Raw genomic sequence first — 22,898 nt, 5'->3', positions numbered from 1 at the left:
GCCAAAGGGGGAGCGGAATGGGCCAGGAAAAAAACCAGCAGCAGCAGCAGCAGCAAACACCAAGTCAATTATTAAAAATAATTACTTTAGCCCGAGTTGCCACAGCGAAAATTTTGGTATTTGTATACAGTTTTTTTGTTGTTGGGCGTGTTCTTTATTTTCGGGATATTGTTTGAGTTACGAGGGGTACGCCGTACTGAGCTCTCGATGTGGGGGGGGGGGGGGGGGGGGGGGGGGGGGTTGGACGACCCACAAAGACCTATCGGCGGGGATCAATAACTGGGAACTGGGCGGATATTTGGCTGGCTGTTCTGTTAAATATTCAGAGCAGCAGAGTGATTTTTTACAGGGAAACTTTCAGTCTCGACATTTTTCATTAATTTTCATTTTAAAACTTAAACTTTTGCGGCTTGTGTCGTACAAAAAGACCCCAGCCCCAGTATTCGGAAATACGAAATACCTCGAAAAAACACACACAGTCGGCCTCCGTGCCACGCCCCGTGCGGCCAAAAAGGCAGGCAGCTTATGCCATTTGTTATTTATAAAAGATTAAACCACAAAAAAGCAAAGTAACCCCCCCTTTGGCTGCCAAAAAAAGGGGGAGGGAGATTGAGAGCGACAACGAAAGAGATGGATAGAGAGAGAATCGTTTTATCTGTTTCATGTCCGGGCCAACCGCAAAAAGGCGCGCCGACTGAAAAGGGAACGAAGGAGAAATTAAAATAATATTTAACTAAATACGAGTAAGCCCACAGACAGCCCCCCTAGCCCTCCTAGGCCCCACATCGCCTCTTCTTGTGGCTTATTTATGGCCGCGTCCCTAATTGAATTGCAGTTTATTTGAGAGGCGCCCCCCCTGGAAGCACGGGAAGCACTGGAAGCTCAGAGGGGGAGCAGGGGGAGCAGGGCGAGGGGCAGGGGAAGGGGGGGAGGCTACTTACATACACAAAAGCCGTGGCCGTCGCCGCAATTTTTTAATTAACTTTCTGCTGGGCCAAAAGGTAATTTTTCCCAGTGTCTGTGGGTCCGTGTCTGTCTTTCTTTCTCTCTGTGTGTGTGCTGGAGTGTGTGTGTGTGTGTTGACCAAAATGATTTATACGAAACAATTATCAGTTTAAATGGCGTATTGAAATTTTCTGCACAGAAGTTTTCCCCTTAGCGGCGCACCTGGAAAAGTGCCCTGGCATCGGGCTTTAATTTTATTATTCCGCCCAAGCTAACGAGATTAAAAAGTTTTGCCAACGCCTGTCACAGCTGGCTGACAGCGTTGGGGTGGCACGAGTGCATAGAGGAGGCGGCGCGGGGGGGCGGGAAGGGGCTCGAGCCAAAGTGCTTGCGATAGTTGCAGCTGAGAGCCGCGTCGCATTAGCCGTGAAGGGGAAAACTTGTTGCTGAAATGAAATGGCAATGGCCATTCGGAAAACTTCACAGGGAAACCATGGGACCATGGACGACGGGGGTGCCAGAGGGGGGCGGGGGCGGCCAGGGAGCAACCGCAACAATAAATCAAAGCTGAAATATGCAAACATCCCCCCACCCCGCCACCACCCAAACAAATCAAATGAAAGCCAAAGCCACAAAAAATAAAAGACAAACCCCGAAACGAAACTAATAGAAAACTCTCTCCCCCCACCCCCTCTCCACACACACACACACACCACACAGCAATGTGGAGCCCAATTCAATTGCAACTGCCAAAGGACCCCCATACTCGACCCCGAAAAAAACCCCAAAAAATATATATATGTACATTTGGGAAAGTAAAAACAAGAAGCAGGCAATAAAAACGCCCATGCTTCGGCGATGGGCGTGGCACTGGACCGAGTTCTGGCAGTGCTGCCAATCGGCGTAAAAGGGAGCAGCGGAGGGCGGCGGATCCGCGGGATAATGGAAATCAATTTGCTTTGATATCATACTCAAATTAAAGCGAATTGCGATTTCATAAAAAAAAAACAGTTTTATAGCAGTTCGGATTTGGTTTATCCCCGATTTCTATTTGGTTCTAATGATGGAAGGAACGAGTAGTAGAATAAAGCATGGATAGCAGTGCTGTTCTTCGAGTGCCATGAGGGATCGAAGGGAGTAGTTTCAATGACTTGTTCATTGTTATGTTTCTCGAATTACAAGTCTTACAAGGCAATTCGTTCAGGGATATAATAAATCTAATATATACAAATTCCCAAGTCACAAATTTTGTAACTTAACTCCTCCGAAATGGCTTGACCGGTTATCGGTTATGTCTGCGCATCGGCCAAGGTATATTTTTCATCCCGATTAGACCACTCCCTCGGGTACCTCCCAAATACCTACATATGTCCCTTTTTTCCCTTTATGGAAAAGACAAACAAATTTAGTTGCTTAAAACCCATTTGAAGGCTGTTTTTTCACTAATGCTTGAATGGGAAAAATAATTTCCAAAAAAGATTTCATTATCTTCTGAAGTGCCTTTGCCCTTTAACCCCCTTTAAAGCACACTTTTAATTTGTTGACTATAATTTTAAATGCCCAATTTATTGCTTATTTCAAGTGTTTATTTTCTAGTCTGTTTTTTTTCCAGCGATTATCGCTAATAGTCACTCTCAAAGCAGGCCATATCAATTCAATTTCCAATGAAACCCAAAAAACTGCAAAAAATGCTAAACAGATAAATGTTCATTGCGGTCATCCCGAAAAAAACACCACGCAGAGAGCGACAGCTAAAAAACAAACGAAAGAGACGCAGACGGGCGGATAGGGTACTCTGTTTATTTTGTAATATTAAAGCGAGAGTTTCGGGGTGTGTTTCGGGGAGTTTGCACAAAATTAAATGCCATAAAATTCAGCAAAAAGGGGCGGAATATTCGCATGGGCAGGGCCAGACAGAAAGCGAGGGGAGAGCGACAGAGCTAGAGAGAGATGCAGTGACATATTTTAGCGACAAAACAATTAAAACTGCATGCTGAGCGAATCTCCCAACGCCCAGCCCCCCCCCCCCCCCTCCCCGCTCTGCCCCTTAGCCGGGGGCCAAATGAGCAGTTTCCGCTCTGCAGGAGAGCAGGATTGAACAGGACTGAGCAGGACGCAGGACGCAGGACGAAGTGGAGGCAGTGTCACGTTTGCCAGCCATAAATTTCGCATTATTGCTCGCGTATCCGCGCATAGATTTTCATGCACATTTGCTTAATAAAAACACCCCCCACCCCCACCAAAAACAACTCGAAAAAAAAACAAACACAATCGACCGAAAGCCCAACAACAACAACAACAACAACAACAAAAGTGTAAATCAAAAGCGAACAAAACACAAAATTTTGATGGCCCACATGGCGTATGCTTAACCACATCCGACTACACACTTCCGCACATTTGGCGCTGTCCCCCCGCCCCCAGCCCCCGCTTTGGATTGTTAACAAATGACTCGATGTGGTCGAAGGAAGGGCGGGGGGAGTGGGGGGAGGGCTAGCGGGGAGGGGGATGCCTCGACTGATTGCATTTGCATGCGATATCTGTGATGACTCATTTGGCACGCCCATTCGAGGCAAAGGGCGGGCGTTGATTTCGATTTGAAGGTTGTGAATATCAGAGAAAGGACTCCTAACTCCAGAATTAATTGGGTATAGAACTGCTGAAGTATCCCTCCTCCTTAAGGGCCTCCCCCCTTCCTTCCCGTTTGGGGGCTTCGGTGGTGGATGGCCACATTAAATCTGAGCATCAGCACTTGCTGCCGCTGGACAGCAGTGGCAAAGTTGCAAATTACAAAGGAGTGGGAATGGGAGTGGGAGAGGGACAGGAAGTGGAGTTGGAGTTGGAGAGTCTTCTCCCTGTGTCCTGTCCCCGTGTGACAGCTGCGGTCAAAGAGCGCCCATTAGTCTTCCACCAAAAACGAAATCTATATTGTCGCAGAGCTCGACGTGCGGCGCCTTTAATTAGACGCGCGACAAACCGAACAAAGGACAGAGAGGGGGGAGGGAGAGGGGGTACCCATCCCCGTCATGCATGGCGCATGAGAGTCGGGCACTTCAAAGCGCTGGTTATCACATGGCCTCTGGCATTGGGCCCTGTCCCAGTCCCTGCTCTCGTCCCTGCTCTCGTCCCTGCTCTCGTCCCTGCTCCTGTCTCCTGCTACGTGTAATTGGCGCAAGTAGGCTGCCAGGGGCATGTGGGGCATGCACCCAAGGGCCACGTAAGCACTGTGGCACATATACTCGTATAGCCCATAGCCGGCGGACCTAACCCCGGGGCCATTGTGTGCTGCGTTTGGCGACATGTTTTCTTTATGCATTGCAGTTCCCATCGAATGGCCGCAGCCGGGGAGCCGGCAGCCTGGTCCTGGTCCTGGTCCTGGTCCATCCATTAAGCCGAATGCTCACTTCATTGCCAGTGAGGCACGAGGCAGGAGGCACGAGGCAGGTCTCCATCTACTGGGAGTCGGAGTGACGCAAGCGATGCGAGGCCTAAATTGATAGAGGGCGATATTGGAGCATGTACTTTGATTGGAAACAGCTTCCCCGTTGGCCTATTTATGCATTGAATGCTCTCCTTTATGGATGTCATGAGAAGTAGGAGTATCCAAAAGCCAAAACTCGTGGCTTTAAAGCTTCTTGAGTGCAGGACCAGGCCTTAAGCCTTAGAGGCCCTGCGAGGGCCAAAGCCAAGTGCATGTCCCCACCCCTCCATATTCCAAATCAAAATATAGTTCATTTCTCCTTTCTGCACGGGCATTGAAACTTTTTGAGCTGCCGTCTTTTGGCAAATATGCCAGCCCTTAATTTGAGCCAAAAGGAAAAAATTATTAAAAATTCCACAAAATGTTCTCGATTGCTGACAAACTTTCGGCAAAATAGTTTGAGCATTCTTTTCCAGTGGGGAAAAAAGAGGAGACCGAAAGGGGTAGGGACGGGGTGGCGGAATATGGGTTAGAAATTTAAAATATTTTGCGAGGCCCGCAGCTAATAGTTCCCTAATGGCGGCAACTTTTTGCTGGGAGCCCACCCACCCACAAGGTCAACTACATGTGCCACAGATAAACCCCGCCCCGAAAGTGAGTGCGGAAAAAACATAGAGAGAGGGAGAGCTTTTCAGCTGGAAAATGCTGACACTTGCAGTCGCAGTCGCAGTCGCATCCAGCGCTGGGCTGCCGCCAGCAGCAACAATTTCGAGTTTATCACACGTGCCAAATTGTGCGGCGACCTCCTGCGGCGACAGGGGCAGCGGCATCAGGGCTACGTGAGTTAAAACTACAAAACTGTGGGCCATCTCCCATCCATCCCCATAGCCCCATAGCCCGCCACTCGCCGCACCCAAAAGCCAGTGCCACGTTTTGATTTATGCACCGGAGTTCAATGCAAAAAGTCAACTTTTCTTTGGGCTTCCCAGCTCTCCGCTCTATGCTCTGCTGTGCTCTCTGCTGGCCAGCCATAAAGAACATAATTTATGTCGTTTCACTGATGGCTTTCCCATGCGCTTAGGAGTTGAGTGCTTCGATGGGGCTGATGGGGTGCCGGGCAGGGGGCCCCCTCCCCCCCTGTTATTCATTCTATATCTCCGCCTGTGAAGGATGAAAATTCAATTGTGGTTTCTGTGGCACAAAGCGAATTGACCGGAAATGCGCCTAATTGACTCGGCTTTTGCTTCTGCTTCTGCTTTTGCTTTTCTTCCTTTTTTTTTGGGGCAATTTAAGTGCATTAGCCTACGTATGTCCCCACAATTATTATTACAATGACGGATGACTGCAATTTGATGGGGTCCAAGCCACGGGAATACTCTACCAAAAAGAGGGATTCATGGATGGAATATACCTCTGAAAACCCTCGAAATATCAGAGGGAAAGAGTAGAAAGAGTACTTTTGGGCCATCAAGTGATGGGCAAACGATGCCTCTCTTCATTTATGATCTATTCTGAAACCTTCGACAGGGGTTCCTTCTTCAGAAAGAGAGCATCTCCGCTTCGATTTGGAGGAGCCGTGGTCCATTTCACATTTTGTTCTATTCCTTCCTTCTCAAAGGAGTTTCGACTACTATTGTTGCTGGCTTTTTATTTAGCTATTTTCATTGTTATGCGATTTTGTGGGCCATATTATTGTTACGGTTGCCGCTTGACGGGCTCCCCCGCCCCCGCCCGCCCTCTCCGCCCCCTCGCTACCATCTTTCAGCTGCCATTTCTGGCTCCCATCTTCGTTCTTCGTTCCTCGTTCTTCGTTTATGTAATTTAATTCAATGTACCGTTTCAAATTGAATCTGTGAAAAGCTGCGCAAAGAAAAATAAGCTCCACGACGAACGGAGCTGGAACGGACTAACGGAAATTTCCATTAGCTGTGGAGAAAGCAGAATGGAAGCTAAAAAGCCAAACAAAGCGGGGGGGAGACAGGTGCAGGTTGGGGCCTCGCCTTCTGCTCGGTCTCTCTTTTATCCGATTTAATTGAGCAATGACAGGAAATATGTTTCATTTTGGGGTCGGGCTTTTTTCTCGGTCGGACAGCAGCTTTAAACCGCAATGGCAGCCACCTCTGGGACGCCCTCCTGCCCGACATATTAGGGGATACACCCACACACACTCACACACTCGCACACACTCACACACACTCGCAGCAGGCACTTAAAACTAAAACTGAACTCAAGAAAATTAATTGCAATAAACGTGGCGAAGAAGTTTTCGGTTGGTGGAGGAGGAGCCTGCAGGACTTGGCCGAAACTAATGAAGTGTCGCAATGGGATAATTAAGCTTTTAATCGCCGTGTCTGCAACGGTGTTTGTGGGCGGCTGGGGCTCCGCTTGGAGCCCGGAGCCCGGTGCCCGGAGCGTGGAGCTCAGCGAGAGAGCGTGTTAACGCGCTTAGTCCGGGAAGCGTAATTAGTGTTTTATGATCGATTTGTGCTCACACATAAACCCATAATTCAATTTGTGTGCGACCCCCAGAACACTTTAAACGGCAACGGAATGCTGACTGCTGGACGGAGCAGGAGGAGGTGGAGGAGCAGGAGGAGGTGGCTGCTTGTGTGGTGTTTGGGTGCAAGTTTTTGCGGCCAGCGCCTTCTTCTGGCCCCTAGGCGAGTGGGGCCCCAAGTTAAACAGTTTGGCAAACAAACAGGCTGCCAGAGTACACAGACACCCCAAACACACTCGGAGATTTGCCCGAGACAAGGCAAACGAACAACTCAAAGAAGAAGAGCAACAACAAGGCCAACACCAACACCAACAGCAACATCAACAGCAACACACACCAATATCAACAACAGCAACCACATTTGGGCTGCTCTTACACGATGCGTTTTCCACCGACGATTCGGTGGACTCCTCAGAGACCCGCAATTTGTGCAGGAAGAACCCTCGATGCTGACTTGATTTGCAACATTCTCCGGACACTGGAAGATTGAACGTCCTTTTGCTGCTTCAAAGGGTCCTGCAGCGCCTCTGCTGGCAAAGATAAACAGCAGAAGGAGCCACAAGATCGGGAGAGGGAGAAGATTTGCGAAAAAGACAGAGCAGCCTTGGGAAGGACAGCTTAGGGGAGCCGCCGTGTGGAAATGGCAAAAGCCGCAGCTCTGAGGCTGTTAATCCTTTGAATACAAACGGAGACAAGCCCAGCGAGGGCGGCTACAAAAGTTGGGAGCAGATATTGAATAGATAGAAGGGATACTCAGGTTAGAAGGGCGGATAAATGGACGTGTAAAAGGGTGAACTATCGAATTGTGATCACTCTTTCTTCTGGAAATATTTCTCCCTGGACTGTGGGATATATAGAGATATATAGTGGATGCCCAGAGTCTCTCCAGAGGCCACCCTCGCCGTCTCACTAATACCCCAAGCCTCCAGACACCCGTAGATTTAGGAACCTCATACACACCACATACTCGCACTCGTAGGGCACACACACACACACACACACACCCGCCCTTGGGGTTCAGACGAGTTTGAACGACAGTAAGCTGATTGTTTTGTTTGGCTTAACATTGAAATGTTGATATAAATTAATTAGTCTCGAAACGGGCCTCCGACCGGGGCTGAAGTATTTGTCGAGGGCCTAAGCACACAGACGAAGCAGGACGAAAAGAGCAGAAACACAGTCTGTCTGGTTTTGGAAACATTCAAAACTTAAGTTTCTGGCGACCCCAAATCAAAATTAAAACAGCTGCAATCTGGAGCCTCTTTTGGGGAAAATGCCAGCAAATGTCGGGCAAACAGTTTAATTGTTTAACAATTTATTTCCATTTAGGGTAGAGATGGGAAAAACACACATATTTTCAGAGTTATTCGGATTCTATTTGCTGCATCCCCCCTCCAGGGGAGTGTGAGCCCTGTTCCCCCCCTGGAATCGTCGGATTTGTGAATAATTTAAGCACGAGTCCTCGTATCTTGCCACAGAGACAGCGACAATTGGCTAATAAGAGAACAAAGGGACCGTCGTCCTGCCTCTCCAACGCTGGACCCGCCTGCCGCCTGAATAAACATAATGCGAGCCGGCAAATGGACCTTAATATATGCAATTAAAACACAAAATTCAGACAGTATTATGCACGCACTTTCCACCCCATCAACACCGACGGGGGTGGCCCCTCTCCCCAGGCGCCTGCTGTTTGTCCAGTGTGGCCAAATCAATTAAAAATTACGCATACGCAGTGTAAACATTTGGCCTTGTCCGCTGCCTATTTGCACGGGCCATCGCGCGGAGCCGAGTCCGGCCGAGCCCCTCCGAACGGCGCCCAAAATGTTTGCCAATTTACCACTGAATACAGTAATAATTAAAGCCGGCCAAAGGACAGGGACAAGGGGAGGGGCTGGAGATCCAGGGATAAATCTGTGCCGGGAACGGCGGCACTTTGATGAGCCATAAATTGCGTCAAGACCGTGTTAATTAAAAGGGAAATTGTTTGCTTGTTTTTCGGTTCGGTTTTCGTCTCTTTTTGGCTCCAATGAAGGCAAATATTTTCCACTGGCATCAAGTGAAACGAATCTCTTGGTTTTTCGGCTACACAACTTTTCTGTGGCGCTCGAAAGTAGCAACTTTTGGGAAACAGCAACAATCGTGAAAGGTGTGTGAGAGTTTGTTTGTTTTTTTGTTTGTTTGTTTGTGTGCCTCCATGAATGTCACAACTTTCTCGTGTCTGACGACTCAAAGTGCAACTGCAACAGCGATTGCAGCAGCACTGACAGTGCCTCTATCTCTCCTGCACGTGCCCCTGCCCCTGCTTGTCTCGCTTTCATTGCTGACACAAAAGTTTAAAGCAAATATGCAACGGTGCGGCGCGGCGTGGAGCTTGGCAAGCCCGGCTTCGTGGCATGCAGCAAACATCAACAACATTTTGGCTCTTTCGTTTTGCAGGCAAAACAAAAAGCCCCGAAAAACGCACAAACGGATGGATAGACGGCTCTCGGATACGCTAACAGATCGGTGATTGCTTTGGTGTTGCTTTAGATGTGGATCTTGGGCTTTGGCTCTGCCCATGCCCTTCAAGGGGCAAGACTGGTTACCCTTTTTGGAGCCGCGTTGAGTCATGATCCCCTTTGCGAGGGTATGACGGGGAGAAGAAAAGTCAAACAAGCGAATGAAAATGGAAATTAGGCAGCCACCGTGGCACGACTGCAGGTGCACTGTGGAGCACTGTGGAGCCCTGGGGCATACTTGATTTGGGGCAAGGAATTCTGAGCTTTTCGCGAGTGGCTAGCACTTTCCATGGCTACCCTCGATGGAGGCCTTTGAGCAGAGTATCTGTCTGCTGATCCACATCCCCGGCAGTACTTTTGCAGGGTATCTGCCTGCAAACTGGAAACTGAAAATGAACTTGTGCATTTATCTCGACGATAGAGGTTAGAGGCAAGCAGGGGGGGCAGCGAACGAATGGCAAAGTCTTGCAATATTTTCAGTGACATTTATATCTCACCCGCTGTGCTCCCCTCCCTTCCCCCTCTCCCCCTCTCCCTTTCTCTTTATTTGGCGCTTAAAAATGTATGCAAGAAAGTTTCCCCTGCATGTCTGTGTGTGTCTGTGTGTGTGTGTGTGTGTCTGTTTTTCCCCAACTTTGGCGAAGGTCATGCAGGCAGCGGCAGAGGACTTTGAGTTCTCTAATTATGCCAGCATTAGGCGGGGGGTGGGGGGGCGATCGGTGCGGGGTGGGGGGTGGCGGGATGGCCCATGACTGGCCATTCGGGCTGCCAAATAAATCAGCCGAGCACTTGACAGACGCACTGAAGTTACTAATTTAATTTACATTTTTAATTTATTTTTGCGCTTGGCTTTTCCCCCGCGTGCCGCTGCTCTCCGCCGTCAAGTGAATAAGTAATGAATTTACAACTTCTCAAGAATTCTCAAATTAAAAACAATAACACAAATGGGTGTGCGCATACAACTGGCAGGGACTGTGCCTGTGCAGGGCCAGGGCGAGAGGGGGGAGGGAGCGAAAGCGAGAGCAACTGAAATAGAAACAGGTGCTGGGATTTTTGCATATAGATTCAAAGCAAATGACTAATTAAAAATGGTTGTGGGCGTGGCACAGTTAGTCAGCATAAAACACAGAACAGGCGGGGGAAATTGTCAGAGTGGAGAAGGGGGGAGTGGGGGGTAGTCCGCTGCTCTGCCGCTGAGGGAAAGTTTAAGAACTGCAAGAACTTTAAGCATGCGCCACACCCGCACCCCCCCTCCACCCAGAGGAGGTGCCATGCAGCCCTGGAGAGGACACCTCGTTGGTGCCTCCCGCCTTGGTCACTGTCATTTGCACCTCTTACGCTTTACACTTGCAAAAATGTCGGCCACAGCCACAGAGCCGGAGCCGGAGCCCAGTCCCAGCCCCAGTCCCCGCCCCAGCCCCCTCATCTCATCTCATGCATATGCAAATTGCATTTGCCTTCGGTCCTCGGACTCCAAATCTCTGCCTCCCTCTCCCTCTCTCTCTCTCTCTCTCTCTGGCGGCACACAGGTTGCAAGCAGCAGCTGAGATTGAGGCAAAGGTGGTAGCCTGACTCGATCAAACCAAGTGCTAGCCGACGGATGTCTCTGTCTGTCTCTCTGTTTTTCCAGTCTATCCACCTCTCTCTTTCTAGTCTATTACCCCTCCCTCTCCCTCTTCCACTCTCTTCTCACGATGTGTGTGTGTCCAAAACAGTCCCATTGAATGGGTAAACCTCTCTGGGAGTTGGGTGTCAGCTTCTGTCAGCCGCGAAGATTGCCACTGGAAGGGGATTATGGTAGGATCCCCATGGCCAAAGGCAGTGGGGATTACAAGAGGGGAGAGCAGAGGGAATTGGGCAGAGGTGGGCCTCAAATTCGAATATCATTGAACCTAAACGAACGCATCCTCCTTCTAAGCCCCCAAAAAAGTCAAAGAAAACGAATGGAAAGCGTTTCATAATTGCGCATACGCCACGTTGCGCCGGCCACATAACAATTAGTGTGCCCAGGCCACCCCACATGCCCCTGTCCCCTCCCTTCCCCTCCCTCCCCGAGCTTTTCCACCCGCCCGGTCACAATTCCTTCCGCCTCTCCAGTCAAATGGGTCACTTGACCTTGCCTCTGCCGTTTCGACGGCTGGCGGCCCCCAAAAAAAACCCCTTGATACTTGTTAAACAATTTTTGCTGTTTGATTGCAGCAAACTCTGGCGGAAAACAAAGAAAGGCGAAAGGGAAAATCAGAGACCAGAGACCGGAGAGCGGAGACCGGAGAGCATAAAAATTAACTTTGTTAAAAAAGTACGAGAATTTTCTGCTCAAATGTCCGGCAGAAAAAGGGTTTATGGTGAAAACACTTAGGTGGCGGGCGAGGAGCGGGGGGGGCGTGGTAATGAGGTGGGCGTACAAAAAGTTACACGGAATGAAAATTAAACGATGCTTAAAATTACTTTTTCGTCAAAACTCTTTACTCGGCGGAGGAAAGGGGGGGGTGGGGGGGGCCTCCCCAAGGGTTATTTGAGCACTGGAACAACCTCACCTTTCCTTGGCCTCACCTTCGTCTTCTGCTCATCGTGGTGACCCCCCCTTCGCCACCGACCGGCCCTTAAAGCCTTTTGGCAGCCATTGACCCCAGCGAATGTTGAAGCGAATTATATCTGCCCTTCTATGCCACTCGCTGGTCGCTCGACTCTCGCATTTTATTTACTTTTGTTGAATTAAATTTTTTAATTAAGCGACAAGCGCAACGATTCATTCGCTTTGTGTTTTTGTGTCCTGTCTGTTCTGTTTTATTGGGACTGGCGACATTAAAATGTTAATGAAGCAGCATTAACATATGACGGCCATAAAAAGGTATTAGCCCGGGCCAACACATGCCCAGATATACACGAATATATGTATGAGCTCATGCATTAAGTGCAGGGCGGAGGTCGGGGGCGGGGGGAATGGGGGCAAACACACCTGAATTCAACGGGAACTACCCGCTGACCGCTTGATCCGGTCCCTATCCACGAATCGTGCTGCTGCCAAGCTTCTTCCTGCCGCATAATCCCCCCCCTAGCAGAGAGAGGAGGATGGAGGTGGCGAGTTTAGGACCCGCACACATGCTGACAGGACCCCACTTACAAGGGACGTCCCAGAGTCCTGGCCAAAATGGCATAAAGTTGAAATAAAAGTTGACTGGCTGCCGCTGCGGCTGCCTGTCTGCCTGCCTGCCCCCGATGTCCCCGATGGATGCTGGATGCTGCTCCGGATATCCCCACCTTGGCATTAGCATAACCATCGGCATTGGCATTTTGTGTGCCGCAGAACGAACCCCCAGAACGTTTTCGGCCCCACAAATGTCGCCACAATAGTTTCCATTGCGGGTTTTCCCATTCTGTTGTGCTTCTTTTGGGATCAGAGTTCTGTCGGAATGATCTCGTTCTCGTTCGAAGCGATAGAACGGTGTTTCAATGGCCAAAACAAAGCCGCCTACATTGCGAGGGAATGAATTGTGAGTGTGGGAAAAGGTGTGAAAGGGAAAAGAAGCCAGTACTTGGTTGTAGTTTTGTATCTTTATATCTACAGGCAGGACTTGCTTCCTTTGAGCCACCTTTTGGAATGATCAATCGAGTGTCGATCTCCATGCTTTTCTCCAAGGGGCATATACGAGTGTTTGGTATGATTTATGGATTATATATATGAACTAGGGATGTCGTACGGACTGGTAGGGGTTGCAATTGGGCTGCTGTGCTGACTACTAGGGGGTTATTCTACCACAAAGGCAATGCCAAAAGGAAATCCAAGTACTAGCGGTGGTCGAGTGCATTTTGAGGCTCGTCTGATTGTGTATAGGGGTTTTGCCTTGTATTTGTCTAAATTTTATGAATTTTCTTACCAGGAGAAGCATAAAGCACCTGCAAATGAAGAGGAAAATCATAGAAAATACTGCAGGGAAAAGCAAAGAGGACTTTGAGGCTTTGATACCAGACTGTGGAGTACTCTTACATCCAAAACAGCTCTCCTCAGGGCCCCCCCTCGTTCCAGGGTAGATGTTTGAGTCGATCAAAGTCCACGATACTCCACCTCGCTCCGCTTGTTTTTACGAGCATATTCCTGGCTCCTGGCTCCTGGCTGCTGGTTGCTAGCTGCTGGCTGGTCTAGTTTAGCAAGTTAATTTGCGGTTTTTGCTAAGCCAAAAAATGCTTCGCATATTTGTGGCCCGACTCCGGCGAAGAATCAGCGCAGCGGATGGCAGGGAGGCCCCCGGCAGGACCCCCGAAGGACTAGCAGTACGAGCAATACTAGTGGAAGAAATGCGGTAGTAAAAATTTAGTTTATTTCTCCCTGCCCTGCCCGTGGCTCTGGCTCTCCTCTCCGCTCCTCTCCTCTCCTCTCACATGTATATTTATACGCACATAAATTTGCAGAGCCTCGGTTCGGCCCGGCACTGGCAGAGCTTACATTTTTATGCATGGGAAAATGCCGGGGCCGAAACATAACGTCGCTAATAAGTTGGCCCACAACGAGAACAAAGCTTTGCTCTATGCCACGGCCCCCGTCCCCCGCCGCACCGCCCCCCCGAGACCCACTTCCATTCGCATCATTCTTGCACACATTTCACGCATTTTGATATGCAAACAAAATGCACTGAATACAAAAGGTTGGCCAACAAAAACGTAAATGGAAAAGCAAAAACAAAGTCTAAAAAACCGTCGAAATTTGCACGTGAACACAAAGAAGCAATTTAACAAAAAGCAAAAAGCAAATGGCAAATGGCACAGCTGTGGCCCAGTCCCAGTCCCCAGCTCCAGAGCCAGTCCCAGCCCCCAGCTCCATCTCCGAAAAGGTGCAACAGGAAGGCTTCCATAATGCATGCAACACACACGAGTCGGAGCTCTCTCTGTGTCTCTCGGTTGTTTATTAAAAGCACAAACAAAAGGCTTCCCAAACTCGGGCTCGTGTGCCGTTGGTTTTTAGTGCCAACTGCATAATTTATAAATGTGTTCCATGGCTGATGGATGGCTAAATGTGCTCCCAAGACGACTAGCTAATCAGGCTGCCAGGCTGTGGGGGGGCGGTAGAGCGGGGGGGATGGGGGGGGAGTATGCAAATATTGTGCAACTTGTTAGCAAATGTTGTTTGAGATGCGAGGCAAAGACTCTTCCTCGAGTATATTATATTTTTGTCGTGCGAAAGCTTTGATGGAGAAGATTTTGTATCGACAGACCGAGGGGTACCTCCCCCTTTGGCCTACAAAGTGTGTGGACACTGCAATGTGGTGCAATAAACAAGTAAAATCAATTTTCGTTGCCAGAGCAAAAGGCAATCACCGCAACGAGGACACGCGACAGGGACACGCCCTTTATTGCCAGTCCTTTCGCTCGCACTTTCCACTTTCTTCCACTCCAGAACCATCGAATCGAATCTACTCCTCCGAAGAGCCCTTCAGGGGTCTTTTCCGAACCGTTTGACGGGTCATCGGAGTCACGCAAACGGCGTGGAGGCGCCACCCATCTGTGTCCACACCTGGCGGGGCCATTGGCTCCCCGTTCGATCAGCACACCTGTTGCCACTCACGGGCTGTGCTCTCTCTCTCTTTCTCCGTATCTCATTAGCCCTGAGAATTCATGGCTGAAAGAACTGAAAGATTCAAATAGAACTTGGAAAAAAAAAGTGCCACAGAAGCGACGGCAACAAATTAAAAGCCATAAAAGGCATCAAATTATGTGACGCACCTGGGGAAGGGTGGGGTGTGGGCAGGGGGAGGGGGAGGGGGAGGGGTGTTTCCAGCCACAAACAGAAGGAGGAAGGCGGGTGGCTGCCTATTTGTTAACCCCAGCGTGCCGGCAAACAAAGTTTTTCAATTTCAGACGCATAATAAGCGCCACAGAAGATACAGTGGGAAGGGGGGAGGGGGGGTTGCAGGGGGAGAGAAGATGGAACAGGAAAGGGGTGCTCCCTGGGGTCGAGGGCCTTGCTACCCATTGATGGGTTCTCTTTCAAGACATTTCAAAAGGCCATAGGAATCTGCAAGAGACAAGAGCTAAAACCTATAGAGGACTACAGAATGCTACAGAAGACTGAGGGTTATCCCAAGTCTTCTTTGCCATAAGATTAATCGGAGAACCTCTCAAAGGGAGGTCTTACACTGCGACCTTTGGAGGATCTTGGAAGGAGGATCGACTGCTGCGTGAATCAGGACGTTGCTCAGATCACTTTATCGTAGACTCTTTGGCGTCGGAGTGCGCGACAAACCTCTGACCGAAATTAGCATACCCTGCCAGGCTACAAAAGACTGAAAGGGATAGCGATAGGGGAAGGGAGAGTGGAAGAGGCGCCTAGAGAGTGCCTGTCGTCTCTGAGGGAAATGAAATTATGAATGTGCGTTTGTTCCAACAACCGCACCCCAGACACTCACGTAGGATCGGCCTCCACTGCTCTGGGCTCCTCTCTCTTTAACCCTCTCTCCGCCACCACCACCACCCCCTCCGGTGCGGTGTGGCGCGGTGTGTGTGCTCATTTTTCTGTCAAGGTGTCATAAATGACGCGACGTTGGCGGCAGCGCCATCGCCCATTGCCATCGCATGCGTGTAAGTAAAATAAATGAGGCACGGCACAATGCCCACGACAGCGGGTGGCAGGGGCAGAGCGGGGGGCAGGCAGACAGGCGGGGAAACAATGGGGCAGGTTGGGGGCGACTGCCAAGTGGAACAAAAGCCAAATGAATGACACAAACCACAGGAGCAACAGTGCCAAAAAAAGGCAGAAAGCGGCTGAAAATAATGGACTTGAAGATACCCTAGATGGGCTATAAACTATGGTATTTTCCCTGAAATTAAGTGGAAAACTATGAGGGGTTCCCTATATAGAACCCCTAGAAGGCTTTCAATACTTTTCTTCAGAGAAGGAAACAATATTAGAGAATATTAATGGTCTTTTAATGAAGCTCTCAAATAGAACACTAATCTAATTTGGGACTTGATGGATAACTAGCAGTGGAACCCAGAAATGATTGATTATGGAAAGTGTTGACATATATTTAGGGACACAAATCTCATAACTTTGATTAATGCAGAACCTTTTATGGAATTTACAGGGAATTACTTATAAATCAATTAAGGGGAGACCAGACAGAGTAGAGTTTAAGTCCCTCCCAGCATACCCTTGGGACGACTGCCTTTGCAGGGTATCAGTACCAGGTATTACGCCGAAAAGGTCAGGGCGTACACCCATTTTATTTATGACATTATTTGCATGCGCTCAAATGAACGGCAAACATTTTTCAAGTCAACAAAAAATAAAATAAGTAAATTTAATTAAAAAGATTTCTGCCTCTCTTTAGCTTGTCGCATTTCAAATGGAAATAACAATGGAAAATAATGATCTCGATGGGGGGGAACATTTTAAGATGTTTTGGGAATGAATTATGGAATGATGTTGGACCGAAATAAAGAGAAATTTTGTTTAAAAATAGATAAATTGGGGATTACCCGCAATATCATTCCCAGTTCGGATATTTCGAGCCCTTGCCAGCCATCCATGTATTCGCCATTAGAGTGAACACTCTTATCCTTCGCGGAGTACAGTTGATCCCTTCGTCTGGCAGTCAAAGATGCCCCCGCACCGACAGCGACTGTGCGCTCGTAAAAGGGGAGGCCCTTGAGTCGTGCTCCCATCGCTAATGGGCGATACTCGGAACTTTCTCGCTGCTTCCTCGCTAACTGACAATTTCAACTAATTTGCTCAACTGACGCCCAATAAATCTCTGTGCCCAAATCAACTGTGCCACGCCCACGCCCCCGCCGACACCCACTGCATTGCCTCAATCTCATTTACACAGAGAGAATGGGCGACTGGGGGAGTGGGGGGGCGGAGAGACAGGGTAAAGAGCCAGAGAGACAACTACAATAGCACCGTCGACATCGTCACTCCAAAGAAATGTAATTTTATGTAATTGAAACCATTTTCGTGTTAATTAAACTCTTTTTCTTTCCCACTTTGCTTCACTTTGCACTGCTCTGGACTGGCCCTGGACTGCCTTGGAGTGGCTCTGGCTCTGGCTTTCTATCTTCAGGTCCTTGGGACGCTGACGGAGGTCTTGGTCTTGGCTTACACCATTTTACACTTGCCATTAACGTGGCTGTGCGTCCAAAGTGACAGCCGCAATGAAAACAAAGACGCGGACCAGGAACTAGGACTGGCTCTGGGGGGAAGGGGGGGGCTTTGCGCCAGGCACAAGTCATCGCCGACCGGTTGTCCAGCCGTTGAGTTGGGTCCTTCAAGGGTCCACGGGACTGCTTCGTAGTCATTAAATTGGATTTCTTTTTGAGCATCATTCGGTGGCTCCACCGTGCGAAGGGGAAGGGTTGGGCCGGGGCCCACTCGATGGCTCTCAAGCGACTAAATGAGTATTTTGAATAACAAATGTTCTGTGTGCCTTACAGTTATTTCTGTTTGTGTTTGCTTTGGCCTGGTCCTCGTCCTGGCACTGCTTCTACTCACGGCTCTCACTCTCACTCTCTGCGGTTGTTTGAGTTGTGAAGCAGCTCTTCGATTGGTGATAGGAGTTTGAAAAGTGTGTTTGATTGTAGGGTAATTGGTGGAGATTACTAAGCTATAAAGATCACGCCTCTCCATTGCTTTTCGGAGTAGAATCGGAGGTTTAAAGACTTCACAATACCCACAATTTCCAGAAGCTTCTTGCTTAAATCTTTGAACTCCCTCGCTGCTCAAAACCCGCTTCCCTCTTTAATCTGGCAATGCACTTCGTCTGGCATTCGAGTGGAGCTCTTTTATTCTTTGGCGAAGCGTACCCGGACGCTGTCCGTCTGCCATTATTGACACATTAATCAAACAATGGACAAGTACTTTCAATTTATTTTCCGCCATCGCTTTAAAGCGTTTCGCTCGATAGAGAGGCAAACAGAACACAGACACAGACACGCACACAGACCATTGCCATTGCCCCCATGGAATGGAGTGATTTTGCTGGTGACCCCGACCAGTGGTGACCCCAGCCTATGGCAATGCCCTCTGTGGGAACCATTGCTGTGTCTACTGCAGATTAGCCATCATTATAAATATTGACCGACACGAACAGAACCGGACGGAGTGCATATGACAAATTAGGTTGATTGCTTGGAGTCTCCACGGTCCTTAGTCCCTAGTCCCCATTCCCTGTCTGGTGTCTATTCCTGGTCCTACCTCTTGTCCCTGCCTTTGTCTCTCTGGCTTTCAATTAAGCCCAACTCAATGTATTTTCTATTTAATTTGATTCATTTATTTTGATAAGAAAAGCCAGAAGGAGAATGAAGGAATCGCCGAAGCGGTGCCCCAACATTTTTTCGCGATTTCCCTTTGCATATTTTAGCGCTTTCGCATAACTTTAAGCGGCCGCCCAGCTGTGAGTGCAAAAATAGCAACAAATGCCACATACTTTTGGCTTAATAGTCATAAATTTGCTTTGTGCCATTTCTTGTGCCTTCGCCAGGCCCAGGCCCTCCCCTTTGGTCCCTCTCTCTCCGGTCTGACCTCATTTCGCTGAAGCTTATGCAAAAAATACAACAAATACAACAAATATATGCTGAAAAATGTACCGCTTTGCTTTTGATTTCATACCCCTACCAAATGGGGTAGCATTATTCCGGGATGGAGCGTGTCAAATGTTCCTTAGCCCAAAGGTTCATTTGTTGGCAATCTTTTACGGGGAGCTTCACTCTGTAGTTTTGTAGTTTACAGTTTCAGTTTGGGCATAATTTAGGTGTAATTTTTCCAAAAGAGAGGAGATTTTATCTTCCTAGTTCTTTGGTGGGGGGCTCAATGGAACTTAGGGAATACTTCCCGATGCTGTGAAAGGAATGGTTGGGGTTTCAGGAGCAGTTCAGAGTCTGGTCTGGAAGAAATCCATTCACTCCATCTACATATGCTTCATTATAGAAAGTTTACCTTTTCACAGGACTATTCCATAGTAATTCTTTATGGGATCCCTTCTGTAGAATGGTTTCATTTTCAAAGAATGGATTTGTTTAGGTTTTCTCTTCATTACTTTTATGTAACATCCCGTTTCTTAAGGGTATTTAACCCTCTTCATCCGTTATAATACATTTACTTGACTTTGTTTACCCTCGGCAGAAATTTAACGCCACATATTTTACACTTGAACATTCATCACATTGCATTGCATTTCAATTTGCATTTTCCCCTGTGCCACAACAAGAGCTCAGCCCTTTCTCCATTCCATCTCCACACACCCACACACCCATACACCCAGCACACAGATACATATGTATTCCTGTGTGGAGAACTTTTATTAGAGAGCAGCCCCAAAATGTAGGCAACACTTTTTGCATTTATGACCTAATCAGCTATTAAACTACAATTATTTACCCCACGCATGCAGAAACGCACACCCCCACACACACACACACACACACACACACTCGTAGCATGTGGCAGCCATAAATTAAATCATTGCATCCTGACCTCGGGGGCGTGTGTAATTGTTTTTGAATGGACACGCCCACGCCAACACGCACTCGCACTGCCATACTGGAGCATAGGGGCAGAGTTCAACAAGTTTTCAATTGGAAATTCGTTCAAGTTATCGCTAAGATATTGAAGAATATTTACAAGGATTTACCGAATAAATTTTGCTTAACTAATTTGAAGTTTCTACGCAGCAGAGCAGTTCCTTCACTCCTATAAAAGGTACTACTGTGGGCCTATTACACTAGGCAACCAACTTAAACATTTTCTTTTGTTGCTGTTAACCATTCCTGCAGCCGTTCGACCAAGTGTCCTTCGAGTGTCCTGCTCTTTGCCGTTGATTTGAATGCCTCGTATCTGGATGTAGGCACGCAATAAGACAGGACTTAGCTTGTTTGTTCACATGCATATGTAAATGCTGGCAAAACTCAATTAAACTCATATCAGCACTCATCTGTGGCTGGACATCATAAGCTCCTTGTCGGGCTCATAATTCCAATACAAATTCGTTTGGTCAGGAAATTACTTCTGTTTTTTTTTAGATCTTTAACATTAAGCTCAACTTTTTTCAGATCCTGTAAGTAGGCTTATCCTTGATTTAATAATGATTAAATTTAAATGTGGAATATACTTTTTTCTTGCCTTTTCTTTGCCGTGCTTTAAATTAAACTTTTGTTTTTCATTGTTTGTTTGTTTTTCTGTCTGTAAAATATTTCTGTTAATTAGGTCACTTTTTATGAGTCATGAAGAATGTGCTTTTGCTTTGTTTTTATGTTGTTCTGTTATTCTTTTCAGTTTTTTGCGCAAAATATGTTCATTTAATTAATTTACAAGGCTGCGAAAAAAGTCACTTAATTATGGAAATTAACAATTAATTGTAGGCATATTAAATTGTTTCCATCCTAAGCTCTCCGCTGGAAATAATTGGCATGGCACTGGAGATCAGAGACCTGGTGGAGGGCAAAAAAAAAGAAGGAAAGCTGGGGCAAAATTCCTCAACGTTTTGTCTCCCATTGGACACTCTCGTGGGCATTTAAATTTCTCGAACCAGCCATAAATTATGCGCTTTATCAGCGATAAAAAGTAAATACAGTTGTTGCTACAAACACGCCTACTGGGACGGGGGTGGGACCCCACCCAGAGCTCCGGCCCCTGGTCTCCACCCCCCACCCCACTCCACACACTCTGCCCGCACCGGTTGGGCCTCTAGGCAGCCCCTGTTGGGTCAACTGTCCCTTGGCTCGCGTCTATAAAACAAGAGGGAATGCCTTGGGCGAGGGGTACGGCTAGGATGTACCTATTACCTAAGGAAGGTGGTTTATTTCATACATTTTAGCAGCTATTTTTAGTAGAGAAATCTCTAATTAATAGAAGGAAGCAAAGAGCACCCGATATTATATATTCTGTATATTTTTTAGGAAGGCTTTTCTCTGTAGCATAAATTGTTTGATACCTTCTTCCTCTCAAGGAGTACTGGGTATATCATTTAGTTCGAAACTTTTTTCTTTAACCCGTAGTATTCTGTACAAAACCGATCTTTCTAGCATATTTTTCTGTTTCGTTGACTGTACACTCTATGACTCTGATTACAGGGTATGCAGAGGAGCCGAACAACAAAAACAACAACAGCGTGTAAATGAATAATTCAAAGTGTCCTGCAACGGTGTCCTGCGTCGAGGCGGCAGGGGCTTGGTGGTACTGGGGGCAGGACAAAGGCATCCAGCGGAGGCTTTTGCGTAATGCGTAAAGCACGCAAAAGATTACACATACCAGTGTCGCGCTTTCTCTGTCCATGGCTGTGTGTGTGTGTATAGCCCTCCTCTGTCTGTGTGCGTATCTGTATCTGTGTGTGTAGTTAACGCTTTATCTGAGGGACGCCGCAGCGGCAGCATGCGACAAATATTTAACATTGGCATATTTTCCACACACACACACGCACACACGCGCAGACAGAGTCGCACAAAAGGCCTCCATCCTGCGCCCCCCCACCGCCTACCCCAGCACTCTACCCCTATTGCCACCCACCACCCCGAACCCCGAACCCCCAGCCCCGAACCCTGGCTTATGCATGTTTTATCTTGCCCACGTGGAATTTGCGTGCGTTTAAACGTTTTCGATAAGGTTTCGCTTTTAACCCGCAGACGTAGCCCCAGCCCCCCTTCCCACCCCCCCCACACTCACACACACACACCCAAGCCCAAGCCCAAGCCCGAGCCCGAGCCTTGACTTGTTTATGTCTCTCTGTGTGCGTGAGTATATAGTACATGTGTGTGTGTGTGTGTTGTCTGGCATATTTGTATATGCGTGTTAAGACCTCGGCTGATAAAAATGCCTTTGGTTAAACATTCTCACCCTTTGACCCCCTAGGGGGCACGCATACATCGTACATTCACATTCATTCAACGGAATATTTCACTCGGCTTCGGCGTTGAGAATTAAAGATTTTTCGGCAGATTTCCGTACAGTTTATGGGTTTAATTGCCAAACGGAATCACAGACAGATTCTTCACTCGTTCTTAAAGATTCTTTAAAGTCCATCGGGTCAATTTTGTACAATTTTGATTCCACATTATGTATCTTCATGGAGAAATCGAACAAAATCATACATTTTCCGATCCCTCATAAGCTTTCTTTCAGATCCCACATTCGAGCTTCCAGCGGGAAGCGCTTCATGGACCAAGGCTCTACTACTACTACTCTACTACCCAATACTCAGTCAGTTTATACATACATATGTAGTGCTATGATTTATACAACCTATACCATATATTTTATGTACATTTGTAGGACAGCCATTGGAGACCGCAATCTCTCGTAGGTCTCTTTACACGCGCTTGCCATGGGAGATGGGAAAACTATTTCATTATAATTATAATACTGCTACTGTTTTTTATTCCGCTACAACTGTCCCTCTCTCTCCCTCTTCTCACACCAACACCAGCCGTTACATCTCGCTTCCTCTACCAGAGGTTGCACACTGCTCGAGAAAGAGGGGAGAGAAGAAGTAAGCGCGTGGAAGGGGTGCAGTGCGTAGTCACTGCCAGTCGATTTGTTCATTTTTGGTTATAA

At 47.9% G+C, this 22,898-nt stretch overlaps 2 long non-coding RNA genes across 2 annotated transcripts in view; one reads left to right on the top strand and one right to left on the bottom strand.

The window, feature by feature from the left end:
- Positions 1-22,898, bottom strand: part of LOC117184131 (uncharacterized) — a 74,708-nt gene that overhangs the window by 1,443 nt on the left and 50,367 nt on the right. The window lies entirely within an intron of this gene.
- The window catches only part of LOC26532365 (uncharacterized), a 36,777-nt gene that overhangs the window by 11,340 nt on the left and 2,539 nt on the right, over positions 1-22,898 (top strand). The window lies entirely within an intron of this gene.

This window comes from Drosophila pseudoobscura, chromosome 4 (genome assembly GCF_009870125.1).
Source record: "Drosophila pseudoobscura strain MV-25-SWS-2005 chromosome 4, UCI_Dpse_MV25, whole genome shotgun sequence".
Taxonomy (NCBI): domain Eukaryota; kingdom Metazoa; phylum Arthropoda; class Insecta; order Diptera; family Drosophilidae; genus Drosophila; species Drosophila pseudoobscura.
Note: the sequence above shows the minus strand (reverse complement) of the source record. Positions and strands in the feature narration are given on the sequence as shown.